Source organism: Xenopus laevis, chromosome 5L (assembly GCF_017654675.1).
Source record: "Xenopus laevis strain J_2021 chromosome 5L, Xenopus_laevis_v10.1, whole genome shotgun sequence".
Classification (NCBI taxonomy): Eukaryota; Metazoa; Chordata; class Amphibia; order Anura; family Pipidae; genus Xenopus; species Xenopus laevis.
Genome location: NC_054379.1, coordinates 153,290,573 through 153,304,934, shown reverse-complemented (window position 1 = coordinate 153,304,934; position 14,362 = coordinate 153,290,573). Strand labels below are relative to the sequence as shown.

At 39.2% G+C, this 14,362-nt stretch overlaps 1 protein-coding gene across 3 annotated transcripts in view; it reads right to left on the bottom strand.

Annotated features, from left to right (window-relative positions):
- The window catches only part of kcns3.L (potassium voltage-gated channel, modifier subfamily S, member 3 L homeolog), a 76,684-nt gene that overhangs the window by 22,794 nt on the left and 39,528 nt on the right, over nt 1-14,362 (bottom strand). Inside the window, exon 1 of one of the 3 annotated variants that reach the window (XM_041563569.1) lies at nt 485-544. The exons of the other annotated variants lie outside the window; for them this stretch is intronic. The gene's annotated coding sequence lies outside the window, so the exon portion shown is untranslated. Of the gene's footprint in view, nt 1-484; nt 545-14,362 lie in introns of those variants that run through there. 3 annotated transcript variants of the gene reach the window in all.

Below are 14,362 nucleotides of genomic sequence, written 5' to 3'. Positions count from 1 at the left end.
AAGACTAAGACTGTGCACATGCTCAGTGTGGTCTGGGCTGCTTAGGGGTCGTCATAAACAAAGCTGCTTGAGTTCTGCATGGCTGGGAAATAAGTACTTATGGCTGTTCATAAATATGATTGTTTCCCTGCTCAGCAGTTAGTGACCGTCTGACAATTCCTATCCACAGTAGTAAATGAAGGGAGAATTTCACTGCATACAGTCAGGTTTCTTATAAAAACAGTACACATTTTTTAATTAAAGTATATTGGAGATACAAAAAAGAATGGTTGTGGGTGCACACCTGAGGCCAATTTCAAAAAAGTCTAATTCCCTGTCTCAATGATTCAAGTAAAAATGCTAGTGCATATAGTTTTGAAACAGGGTTTTTTAGTTACAAAGTTATGATCATAAAATTGATAAGCCACCATACCACGTCAAGGTAAACCCCATACGGTGGTCCCTAACTTGTTTACCTTTAATCATAGTAAAATAGGTATCTTACCTCTCTTCTTAATAGCATTACTTCATGTGAACAACTCCTATGCCTTGGTTTTAAACTGTGTGCTAAATCCTCCCCCGCCAACTGCTATGCGGCTTTTAAATGGAAGAGACTGCCTTCAGGCTAGATCCTCCCATGCCGCTAGCATTTTCGGCTTTTAAGGGAGAGTGATTGCACAAACCAAAGCAAATAATTAAAGGGACAATAGGACCACCAAAAATCTAAAAGGGTGGGTATGAGGGTGCAACAAACCACATGGAGCTTAGCCATAGTTCCCAGCAATTACAAATACAAAAAAGAATGGTTGTGGGTGCACACCTGAGGCCAATTTCAAAAAGTCTAATTCCCTGTCTCAATGATTCAAGTAAAAATGAATCAATTTAAATATATTTTGATTTAGCCTTGAGTGCTTCCACAATTTTCCCTCTAATATAGTATATTGGCCTGAAGCTGTGGCATAGCTTCATGTGGTTTTTCAATAGCACCCCATACCCACCCTTTAAAACTATTGGTGGTCCTACGCTTTTAAATGTGGGCGTTGGTTTGGGCAATCCCTCTCTCTTAAAAGCCTTTACTGGCGGGGGAGGATTCAGCCTTCAAATTGAAACCAATGCTCAACACACACTGAACACAGGTAATGCTATTATGCAGAGAAATTTTTCTTTTTAAAATAAGTTAGGGACCGCCATATGGGGTTTACCTTGACGTGGTATGGTGGCTTTTCAATTTTATGATCATAACTTTGGTAACTAAAAAACCCCTGTTTTGTAAACATGCATTTGCATTTATATTGAATTACTTATGAGACAGGGGCCCAGGGAAGTGCATTGTAAGTAGCACTTCCATTATATTTAAATATATTTTGATTTAGCCTTGAGTGCTTCCACAATTTTCCCTCTAATATAGTATATTGGAGATAGATTTTTTTTTATTAAAGAAAGTAAAAATGGGATTTTATTTTTTGCCTTTACATGCCCTTAAAACAATAGCATAATAAAGGTTTGATATATTATAAAAAGCATCAATGTTTAGCATGTTGATTTTCAGAGATAATAGGAAAAATACTTTAATATATGGAAGAGCACTGGGGCCAGCAAAAAAATAAAAATTCTAATGAATTATGACTTTTAAAACTAAAAAGTATGACTTTTAATCTCATAATTATAACTTTAAAAAGTTGAAATTATGACTTTTAAACTCATATTTATTACTTTAAAAAGTAAAAATTCTGACTTTTAGCATTGAGTTTAAAAATCATAATTTTGACTTTTTAAAGTCATAATTATGAGATTATATATCATAATTTCGACTTTGTATTGTAAAGTCATAATTATGAGATTAAAAGTCATAATTCATCAGAATGTTTTTTGGGTTTTTTTGCTGGCCCCAGTGCTCTTCCGTATTAATAAGAATGTTATACCGTAATATGATTGGGTTTTTTTTGTTTTTTTTGTTTTTCTTTTCTTTTTATTCACTATGTGATTCATATTATGTGATTCTTTAATACCAACATTCTAACCGATGACTTGATTTGTGTACTAATAATATGCATTAGTGAAAATGTAATAACAACAAAATGAAAAGTCAAATGCAATGTTTGAAAAATATATGTTTTATTGTTAAAACAAATAAACAGAGATATAAAAAAAAAGCTTGATTTAATCAGATGGGGGAAGAACCGAAAAAATCATACAAAAAATCGTATTGTATGATTTTTTGGGGCTTCCAATTAGCATAGGGACCTCTCCCATTGTCTTATATACAACCTCGGCGGGTCTGAGATGATGGATTAAGACTTTTTGCAGCCTCGGGGTATAATAAATCTAGAAAAACTCGAGTTTTTTTCCACTAAAAACTCGGATTTTATAGTAAAAATAAAAATAAAATTTTTTCGAGTTTTTAGCATTTGGACTTTAATAAATAACACCTTATTGATATACTTAAATTAAAATGTTCATTTTTCTCTAAACGTCAGCATTTGCAAATTAATATATTAAACACACATGTAAAAATCCATATTTACATCTAAATGCATATGGTCATATATTGCAATGCACCAGATTTAAATATCCCTCTTTGTAGGATTATAGGACAATATTTAGATGTATTTATGAATTATTTGATCAGTGGAGGGCAACAGTACATTATCCATATATCATTTTAAGGGGCAGATTTATTAAGGTTTGAGTTGTATTTTAGCACAGAAAGTCAAGTTTTCGAGTTGTATTTCTTTGGGCAAAACTCAAATTTTCAGGTTAAATAAATAGAATTTTTCAAAATAATTTTTAGAAAATACACCATCTAAAACCTGTCGAGGTCGTGTAGATGTCAATGGGAGAGGTTCCTTGAACCATTTGAAGATGTTAACAACCTGCATGATGCCTGAAAACTTGAAAAATTTGAGAGTTTCTAGGGTTTTTTTTTTTGAAAACTCATTTAATTTGAATTTTCAGGTTACGGGACTCGAACTCGCAGACAGGGCTGGAACTAGGGGTAGGCAGAAGAGGCACTTGCCTAGGGCACAAAGGCACAGGGGTGCCAGGCACGTACCTCTTCTGACGCCTTCCCCTAGCTCTGACCGATATGTTCAGAAGCTGTGGCTGAAGTTCTACGTAGTGTATGGTCTTCTGCGCATGCGCACGCTCGCATTTTCTGCGCACGCGCACTCGCGTGGATTCTGTGCATGCGCACTCGCACTTCCTTGCCGGTTGCCTAGGGCGCCCGACCGAGTAGGCCCGGCACTGCTTGCAGAATCTGGTTTTCCCCATTGAGGTTCTTAGAAACCATTCGATTTTGTTATTTCATTTGAGTTCATTCGAGGTATAAAAAACTCTAACACTCAACCTTTGATAAATATCCCCCTAAAACTCTTTTATTTTTTTGGTGTTACTATTCATTTAAGACTTGTATGCCTTGTCTATATTAATATTCTGGGCTGTATTTGCTCTTTGACCTTTTGTGAGATAAAATAAAACTGAAAGAAGGATGAATCAATGCTGGGTCAATAAGTATTTTATCCAAAGCCTTTTTATCCAAAGTCTTCAAGTCACTCAGCTTTACCCTCAATGTTCTGCCTTGGTAGGTCACTTTTTCTATATGGTTCAGCGTAATGTCATTTTAGTATTTTTGATCTGCGGCTAACCCCCTCTCCCCCTCTCCCCCTCTCCCCCTCTCCCCCTCTCCTCCCCAGACTCAGTGGGGAATTGTACGGCTGTAGCATTTATTTACTAAACTATCACTCACTGCTAAGAAAATATCATATAAAAAATCAGCACAAGGGCCATGTTGCAACCCATTTCATAGACTTCTGGGCAGCCATTGTTAGAGGGGTTCGTCACCTTTTAATTATTTTTTAGTATGAAATAGAGAGTGATATTCCGAGACAATTTGCAATTATTTTTATTTTTTTAGTATTTGTGTTTTTTGTGAGATTTAGCTTGTCATTCAGCGGTTTGCAATTTCAACAATCCGGTTGCTAGGGTCCAAATGACTCTAGCCACCATACATTGATTTGAATAAGAGACTGGAATGTGATAAGACGAGGTCTGAATAGAAAGATAAGTAATAACAAGTAGCAATAATAATACATTTGTAGCCTTATAGAGCTTTCGGTTTTTTTTTTAGATGGGGCCAGTGACCCCCCATTGGAAAGCTGGAAAGAGTCAGAAGGAAAAAAGCAAATGATTCAGAAACGACTAAAAAGAAAAATTGAAGGCCAAATGAAAAGTTGATAGGAATTGAACATTCTATAACATACTAAATGTGAACTTAAAGATGAACCACCCCTTCAGTAGACTACATAGCCTCCTGTAGGGATGTCATCTACTTGGGCCATATGCTCACTTTTATGGGAAGTCTATATTGGGTTACAGGAGAAGTCTTGGAGCCCTTCTGGTAAATTAATTCTTTTTACAGACACTTCAGACAGGTCTGATTGGGTTACATACGTCTTTAAAAAAAGACTCTATAAACTCTCAGTGTGCAGTTTACAGACCTTCATGCAGGACTATTTGTTTTTAATATGGAGTGGTGTCTCTAAAGACTACACTACTCATTTGTATCCTTTGGGAAGAAGAGACGACAGAAATCTAGAACTGCTAAAAACAACAAAATAGTCCTATTTACATACTAGATACTGTCACACCCAGAGGACTGAATGAACAATTGCAGTTATCATATCATATGAGATTACTAGTAGGGTGGGAGTTTTTAGGATCCCTGTGGACATTACCATTCCATACTACAACATACTTGGATTTATTTCTAGCCGTTATCCAGTTTATTTGGAGGACATTGGGACCTGGACTGAGATGCAAGGTATTCAACTCCCTGTTCTTGCTTACTCCTAGTATATTCCATGTTTCTTTATTTTCAAACTGTAATGGAGAGATTAAATGCACCTATTGGATGAGCCTTCTGGTTGGCCTTCTAATAATCACCAAGATCAGTCTGGGGATTAATTTTTTAGTGCATATTTGGACAAAAGTGCAAATCAGTAGGAGCAAACATGCACCCATATTGCCATATTGTTTTCCCAGCAGCATATAGCATCTTTCCAAAGTTCCAACCATCCAAATAATAGAACAAGCTTCGGTAAATTTTGTGCAAGTTGGGTTCAACTTGATGTCTGAAATTGCAACTTTAAGCACAATCACCATGTTTTTTTCCCTTAATGCAGAGTTTTTTTTCCTCCCAGAATTCCAGTGTTGCTGTGCTTGCTAGGGGGTGTTGCTGATGAACTTGATGCATCTAAAGTAATGCAATTGCTCGGACACTTAATCACAAAGTGAACTGATTGTGCCGACTGTCTGCTTGGCATCATTACTGGTGTTCACTGTAGGGTGTAACAGACCTTGCAGTTGTGGGGGGGGGCAGGAGTTTAGGGGGCTCAGTGAGGCCCTAATTAATTTTAATATATATTGGTAGACTAGGCCAATTGATCATTATAAGACTGAAGAACTGGAGCAAAAATAAAAATAAAATCGGCAGCTCTGCTCTGTATCTTAGCAAACCGTTTCTTATTGAAGGATAAGCATTCTATGCCCAATATGCCTTGCTGGACTTAGATTAATGGGAACAAAAATGCAATTTAACAGCTAGATCGTTATATAAATCATTGCTCCCGACACTTTTCAACATTCTGTCTGTCACATCGTCTAATAAAATAGCCTGGCTGGTAAGAAAGCAGATCCAGGGAGCCATTAAACTTAAGATGGAACTTGACAGATGACAAGGAACCAGCCTGGGGCAGCACCACCATAAGTGATGCAACAAGCTCTGCAATTTCTATTCATTCTGCAGGTACCTCACCAGACATGATCGCTCAACTGACATCTCATCTACTTTGTATAATTATCAGGAATGTTCTGACGGTGCGAATGCAAAGGGAAAAGATGTTTATTACAAGCCAACGTTCCTACTGTCCTCCCATTACCATAGCACTGAAGTGAAGGCTGTTGAGATGTTCCTGTCCCTATCATTTATCTAAATAAATTATATTCTAATAATAAGATGCATCCATAGCTTTCATGCAGGTTCCCCATTCGTATGCACTAAAACAGTGGTTAGTAAAGGCAGTATTCACCAATGCACAACAGATCAGCTATAGGTTAAATGCAGGGGTGTAACTACAGCAGAAGCAGACCCTGTGGTTGCAGGGGAGCCCAGGAGTGTAGAGGGCCCAGAAAGGCCCTAATTAAGAAAAAATTAAAATATATCTTGGTAGAAAAGAACAACTTAAAATGTTTTTGAGCCATAGATTGAATTTGTTGTGGGGCACAGTAACTATCAGGTGCTGCTGGGATTTGAACCAAGGACCTTTGGGTTTTAGGCTCAATGCTTTAACCACTGGGCCAGGTGAGCAGCCTGTAGGGTTATTCACTATATGTTACCTGGCCTTTGCAGCCCTATCCCAGCAGCAGCCTGATTGGTTTGCAGTCAGCCAATCAGGGCTGACTCTGCCCTATTTAAGGCCAGCCCTCCAAACACTCCTTGCCTGAGCATTGGCTTCCCAAACTAGCACTGTGACATTGCCCCTAGCTACGGGTTCCAGCTCTAGCCTCCTTGCTTTGCCTTGTCCTGTTCTGTCTTGTCCTGTTCTGTCTTGTCCTGCCTTACCTTGAACCTTTCCTCATTACCCTACCTTGTTCTGTTTCTGCCTTGTCTTTCCCTCCCGGTTATGCTCCAGTCCTACTTTTAACCTTGCCTTAACCCATCCCTGCCTTGACTTGACCTTGCCTGTTCCCACTTCCTGTCCTGTTCTGACTTGTACCTGTACCCTTTCTTATATCTTCCCTCGTCTCGTTCTGTATCTTGCTCTGCCTGTTATCTGCTCCAGTCCTTCTGTATCCAGTCCTTCTGTATCAAGTCCTTCTGTATCCAATCCTTATGTATCTAGTCCTTCTGTATCCAGTCCTTCTGTATCAAGTCCTTCTGTGTCCAGTCCTTCTGTATCTAGTCCTTCTGTATCCAGTCCTTCTGTATCCAGTCCTTCTGTATCAAGTCCTTCTGTATCCAATCCTTCTGTATCAAGTCCTTCTGTATCCAATCCTTATGTATCTAGTCCTTCTGTATCCAGTCCTTCTGTATCAAGTCCTTCTGTATCCAATCCTTCTGTATCTAGTCCTTCTGCATACATTCTGTGTCCTACTGCATTCAATCCCCAGTCTGATACGATCTACGCCCAAACCGTCCTGTACTATCCTTTCACTCTGCTCCTGATCTACGCCCGAACTGTCCTGTCCGATCCAGTCTGCTCCTGTTCCACTCATGTTCCATCCTGTTCCTATCCAGTCTGTTCCTGTCCTGACTCATCACCCTATTAATCCTTTCTAGTCCAGTCCTCATCTTCGCCCTCTCTGTCCTGTTCCACTCTGCACCTGTTCCAGTCGGACTCATCGCCCTCGTCACCCTGTTCCTGCCCTTTTCCTGTCTGTGTCCCACAGGTTCATCCAGCTCTTGCCTAAAGGACTCGCCTTCCGCCTGCTGCCTCCACAGTGCCCCCTACATAACCCTTGACAGTAACATCTAGTTACGGCACTGGTTAAAGTTACAGATCTCATATGAGACTATACACATGTCCAGCAACCTTAATATTGTTCTGAATGTTCAGAAATTGCTGGAGGTCACATAAATTCCTCATTTGCCCATGCACCATGCACTCGCCAACATGGTGCATGGTTTAATATTTAATATTGAACTACTCCAAAGTTTTCTTGATAGTAAAAAGGTATGTCCAAATATCATATTGGCACATGGATATCATTGGTCAGACATCCTACATGGCTCCTACGCACTGTTCATTTCTTTTGGGATGCATTGAAAGACTAGATCTGGGCCTGTACTTATGGCCCACTATAAGTGTAGCCAAAATTGTCACCCCTCTACATGCACCCCTAGCCTCAAAGCAGGTGCTTATTTTTGAATTCCTGGCTTTACACTTGGTTTAGTTGCATACAAAAACTGAGCCTCCTGTAGTCTGCCAGTCCACATAGGGGCTAGTAACAGCCAATCACAGTCCAAATTCGGCAAACCCAAGAACTTTTCATGCTTGTGTTGCTAGCCAACTCTTTTTAAATTTGAATGTTGCTCACAGGTAAAAAAAAGTTTGGGGGGTATTTACTATAAGAAGGATTTACTAATAGCAATTGCCATAGTTAAAAAGGAACAAGACCGGGATAGATTTGTTTGGTTAAAGTTGACGTAACTCCCATAAACTCATTTATCAAATAATCAGCTTGAAAATAAGCGAGGGAAAAGTCCTGATAAAATCTTGTGAAAATTTGGATCATACGACTTTTTAGAATTTGATGCCTGAATCATACGATCGCCTGAACACCTAGACTTTTTTTGATTATCCAGGGCAAATCATGATGTCAAGAAACATCTTCAGAGACATCTGCCATTGACTTCTACATGACCTCAACAGTATTTTTGGATTTTTAGCAGATCCAGTTTTTTTTTCCTCTAAAAATTTTAGTTTACCCCTTTAAAAACTTGACCAGAAAAAAATTGAGGTTTAATAAATAGCCCCCTTGATGTAGAGGGGTGATGAAATAAAAAAATCCTATCTTACTGTAATCAACCAGGTTTTTAGACTCCAACTAAGCCAATGCTCCTATAATTCATGATTAAATGTATATATAGAAATACAAGATGCAATCTGAGAGTATCACAGCCTCTTTGTGCAAAAGAATGACTAATCATTTCCTGTAACGATTTCCTATGAGTGAGGAAGATTTTTATACAATTTTTATAATTTCTTGCATTCTGCAATCCCTATCCCACTCTATTCTGGATGAACCGTGGAACCATAGCATGCTCGGCTGCTTTAAAAAGTAAAAACTGACCCACTCTCCTCCAGGTTTCTGCATAAACATATTGTATGTGCAGAAATATCCGCAATTAAGTGTCCTTCTACAGAAAAAGTTTTCTGCCTTCTCCAGTTCAAACACACCTTGGAGATTTTGTCAGTGAAATACTATATAAGTAACCAAGACTATGGTGGACTGCAAGTAAGTTTTCATCCCAAAATCCATCCTAACTGGTCATCAGACCATGGTTCCATGGACATCAGAGAAAGCAAAAAGGAAATCTCCACAAAAGTCACTATAAATATCAATCTACTCATACAGTTGTGCTTAGAGTTTAATACAATTTTTGGGTGGGATGTGTGTGTCCTGGGTAGGGATGCACTGGTTCAGGATTCGGCCTTTTTTTTAGCAGTATACGGATTCGACTGAATCCTTCTGCCCAGCCGAACCGAATCCAAATCCTTATTTGCATATGCAAATTAGGGGTGGGAGGGAAATTGCGGGACTTTTTGTCACAAAACAAGGAAGTAAAAAAGTTTTCCCCTTCCCACCCTTAATTTGCATATCCAAATTAGGATTCGGTTTGGTATTCAGCCGAATATTTCACAAAAATTCGGGGGTTCGGTCGAATCCAAAATAGGGGATTCGGTGCATCCCTAGTCCTGGGAATGGTCAGAACAGTCACAGCATATGAGTAAGGACAGGGCTGGCAAGTGGTTGCTCGTATGCTGCTAAATTGCAATAAGGTGTAACATCAGCAATGATGTCCAAGGGACACAGCCAGGGGCGATCCTGCCCAATTTGCCTTCATTTTTGCCGCCCCCCCCCCGCCTCCCCATGACACTAACCTTCAGCGTCGCTAGTGCAATTGTGCTCTACACTAGAAGAGCAGAATTTCCGGGTTGAAAACCAGAAATTCGGCTCTTAGTTATCAGGAGCGGCATTTTTGCCGCCCCTGGCAACCAGGGGGTGCTGCCGCCTGAGCGAGTGCCTCAACTCACCTCATTGGCGGAGCGCCCCTGGACACAGCAGCCTACCATGAACCCAGCCATCATGGATCCCTCCCACATAGGAGCAAGTTATGTGAACCATAATGAAAACATGAAATTAACAGCGTGGCTCTAATTTCACTAAGATTTATTGCTTTGTTCTTCGAATTGAAAATTTGAATTTCAGGCTATTTTTGTGTGCTTCGACTAGGGAATAGTCCAAATTCGATTCGAATTTGAAAAAAAATTAGAAAGTTAGAACATTGAAATTGATCATGTACTGTCTCTTTAAAACTTCGCCTTCCACCATTCACCATCTAAAACTTGTCGAAATTGCTGTTTTAGCCTATGGGGGACCTCCTAGAACCTATTTGGAGTCAATTAAAGGACTTCGAAAAATCAAAGTTTTTTTTGAAAATAGTTCAAATCGAATTCGATTTAATTCGATCACACTTCGATTTGAACGATTGAATACAGCCTATTCACCCGCAAAAAAAAACACCTTCAATTTTTTTTTTAATAAATTTCAGTTGGTCTTTTTTTTTTTTTATTAGAATTTCGATGTTCTGGGAGTACAAAAAAACTCCCATTACTTCGAAAATCGACCCTTGATAAATCTGCCCACAAGTATAATATAGAGAGTGATTTTCTGAGACAATTTGCAATTGGTTTTCATTTTTTTATTTGCAGCTTTTGAGTTTTTTAGCTTTTTATTCAGCAGCTCTCCAGTTTGTAATTTCAGCAATCTGGTTGATAAGATCCAAATAACCCTAGCAACTGTGCATTGATTTAAATTGGAGACTGGAATATGAATAGGAGGGGGCCTGAAAGCAAGTTGAGTAATAAAAAGTAGCAGTAGTAATATATTTGTAGCCTTTCAGAGTGTTTGTTGTTTAAATGGGGTCAGTGACCCCCATTTGAAAGCTGAAGAGAGTCAGAAGAAGAAGGCAATTAATTCAAAACCTATAAAAAAATAATAATAATGAAAACCAATTCAAAAATTGCTTAGAATTGGCCATTCAATATTAAACTTAAAGGGATCCTTTCATCAGAAAACATGTTTTTTTCAAAACACATCAGTTAATAGTGCTACTCCAGCAGAATTCTGCACTGAAATCCATTTCTTAAAAGAACAAACAGATTTTTTTATATTCAATTTTGAAATCTGATATGGGGCTAGACATTTTGTCAATTTCCCAGCTGCCCCTGGTCATGTGACTTGTGCCTGCACTTTAGGAGAGAAATGCTTTCTGGCAGGCTGCTGTTTTTCCTTCTCAATGTAACTGAGTGCGACACGGGTCTCAGTGGGACATGGGTTTTTACTATTGAGTGTTGTTCTTAGATCAACCAGGCAGCTGTTATCTTGTGTTAGGGAGTTGTTATCTGGTTACCTTCCCATTGTTCTTTTGTTTGGCTGCTGGGGGGAAAGGGAGGGGGTGATATCACTCCAACTTGCAGTACAGCAGTAAAGAGTGATTGAAGTTTATCAGAGCACAAGTCACATGACTTGGGGCAGCTGGGAAATTGACAATATGTCTAACCCCATTTCCGGTTTTTAAAATTGAATATAAAAAAATCTGTTTGCTCTTTTGAGAAATGGATTTCAGTGCAGAATTCTGCTGGAGCAGCACTTTTAACTGATTCATTTTGAAAAAACATTTTTTCCCATGACAGTATCCCTTTAAAGTTAACTTGAAGGTGAACCACCCCTTTAAGTGTTCCTTAAATCTTCCTTGTTTATCATTTTGTGGACTCTACCATCCCATCGTCAAAGTTTCTCTGGTTTTAAGCCGGTCATTGCTGGCTGCCTTGGAAAGCATTAGTATTCATCTGAGATAACATGTAAGAACAACAAGCAGGAGAGTTCAATACTTCAAATGAAAGTGTCATTACAGAGTGTACTAGTACTAATCCACCTTGACACAATGAGACATGCCACAATTGGATTTAAAGCCAGCCTTTCAGTTGTACCAATTACAGACAATTGCTTTACTTTGGATTTTAATCAGCTTCCAATATGATCACTGTTAGAGGGCTGCTTGCGTGGAGCCTCTAAAGAGGGGAGCAATGTCTTAAATGCTTCTAGGACTAAGGAACTGGATCTAGAGATTTATTAGTCACATTTCAAGTAGTCTCCATAAATGCTGTCTTTCTATCTCTGTCAATATACAGTGCCTCTTAATCTATCTGACTGCCTACTGTATGTAGCTATCCATTCAAGACCAACAGAAGAACAACACTCATACCAGTAGTCAGTGAAGAACCACAATCCCAAGAAACTTAAAGGAACAGTTCAGTATAAAAATAAAAACTGGGTAAATAAATAGGCTGTGCTAAATAAAAAATGTTTCTAATATAGTTAGTTAGCCAAAAATGTATAAAGGCTGGAGTGACCAGATGACTAACTAGGGTTGCCACCTTTTCCATTTGGAGAAAATGGGCAGGGGGCGGGCGGATAACGTCGGAGGGGTGGGGGCAGTGACACCAGGGGGCAGATTTATCAAGGGTCAAAGTTTGAAGTGGAAAATACTTCAAAATTCAACCATCGAATAGAACCCTCCGACATTCTAATTCGAAGTCGGAGAATTTTATTCATCGTACGATCGTATTCCGATCGTACTACGATCGTACTTAGAATCGTACGATTTTATCGTGCTATCGTCCGATTTTCCTTTGAACACAAAAAACTTTGAAAATTGCTCTGCAATGTCCCCATAGGCTAACATAGCACTTCGGCAGGTTTTAGGCGAAGTATTGAAGTCGAAGTTTTTATAAAGAGACAGTACTTCGATTATCGATTGGTCAAATAGTCGAACGATTTTTACTTTGAATCTAAGTAAATTAGAAGTCGTAGTATCCTATGGTCGAAGTATTCAAAAAATGACTTTGAATATCGAATTTTTTTAAGTCGAAAATTCCCTCGAATTCACTTCGACCCTTGGTAAATCTGCCCCCAGGGGTGGGGCTGATTACGTTGGTGTCCCACCAGCCCTGTCCAAACAAATGACCTACAATTATAGCCTACGTCTGACATCATGTAAAGTCGTTTTTGTCCATATCACCTATTAAAACAGTCGTTCTCCCTGGAAATGGAAATGGCAAATTAAGATTTCCCTGGTTGCAGTTGCTGAATGTTTAAATGGAGAAGGCAGAAACGTCTGAACACTTCATTAATGATGCTTGAAATGTTTTAATAATTATCCAGCTCATATCTATCACCCTTGCCATCATTAATACACAAGATTGAAAGGCCTGGCACGCAGCTACTGTTTATCCGTGTACTTGTGTGTTATAATAAATAGTAATGCTTAAAAACCTGCTTTCAGGTGAGTGACAGGGATTAATATAATAATTTCCATATGCAGGTTAATCTGTAATAATTAAAACTTCCACTAGTGACTGTGTCTGTCCATGACGAATGTAAAGGTAAAGTTAATTCTCTAATGCCGGAGAGAGGGTGGTGTGGGTTGTATAGGTGAGGAGATGATTCAGTGACTCCCCAGTCCATCCATCTTGGGGTGGCTACAAGTTGCCCACACATGAGAAGGCCAAGGCTGCTAAAGGCCAATAGGATGTCAGCTTACAGACCAATATATGGGGCCAAAACAAGAGAATCCTGTCTGACTGGAGCTTATTCCTAAAACAGAGCAGTCTGAGAACCACATTTTTTCATGGAAGTTACTGGTGAATGGGTCTGGCCCTCCATGCAACTGTTGGCTGAAATCCTAGATCACTCTTTTTTGTATTCAGTTGCAGCCCACTGATTGGGTAAAGCAAATATCTCAATGCTGTATCCAATGAGTAATAATGTGCAATGAGAAGCCACAGGCAGAAGAAGACCCTGGAGAGTAGAAATCTGCTGGGACCAGTATTTCATGAAATGCTTGGAGCAATGGATATATTGATGGGGACACTGTGTTATGAAATGCTGTACCCATGGTGTCTTCAAATGCGTGGGCCAATTTCATGAAATAGTAGGTCTGTTGCGTTATGAACTACTGGGTTCAATGTAACAAGTATTATTGGGACCAATGTGATATCTACTGCCAAGGTTAATGTGTTATGCATATGGAGTCACCAAACTGAGCAAATTACTTTAAAAGTAGGTGGCCCTGCAAGTGTTCACATTTGTGTCTTTTTTAATTGCCCAATGCCTTTCCTGGAATTTTTTAATGTAAAGTCTACATAAAGTCTACCCATCAAGGAAAGGACAAACACTTTAAATCCTGACCTGGAACTTAACTGATACTTACATAAGGCATAAAGGCACATGTTTACTCAGACTCCTGCAGACTAACAGTCCACATCGGACCATCAATTAGCCTATCACAGCCCTTATTTGGCACCCCTGAGGAGTGGCTCCCTGACATTTTTTCATTCAACTGTGGCTCACAGGTAGTGATGGGTGAATTTATTCGGCAGACGCAAATTCACGGCAAATTTGCACGATTAGCCACCCGCGAATAAATTCGCGAATTGGCCGTGAAAATTCACTTGTGAAAATTTGCCGGCGTCAAAAAACAAAAAGGATGCAGGTGTAAAAAAAAACGGGCGTCAGTGTCAAAAAAAACGGGCGTCGC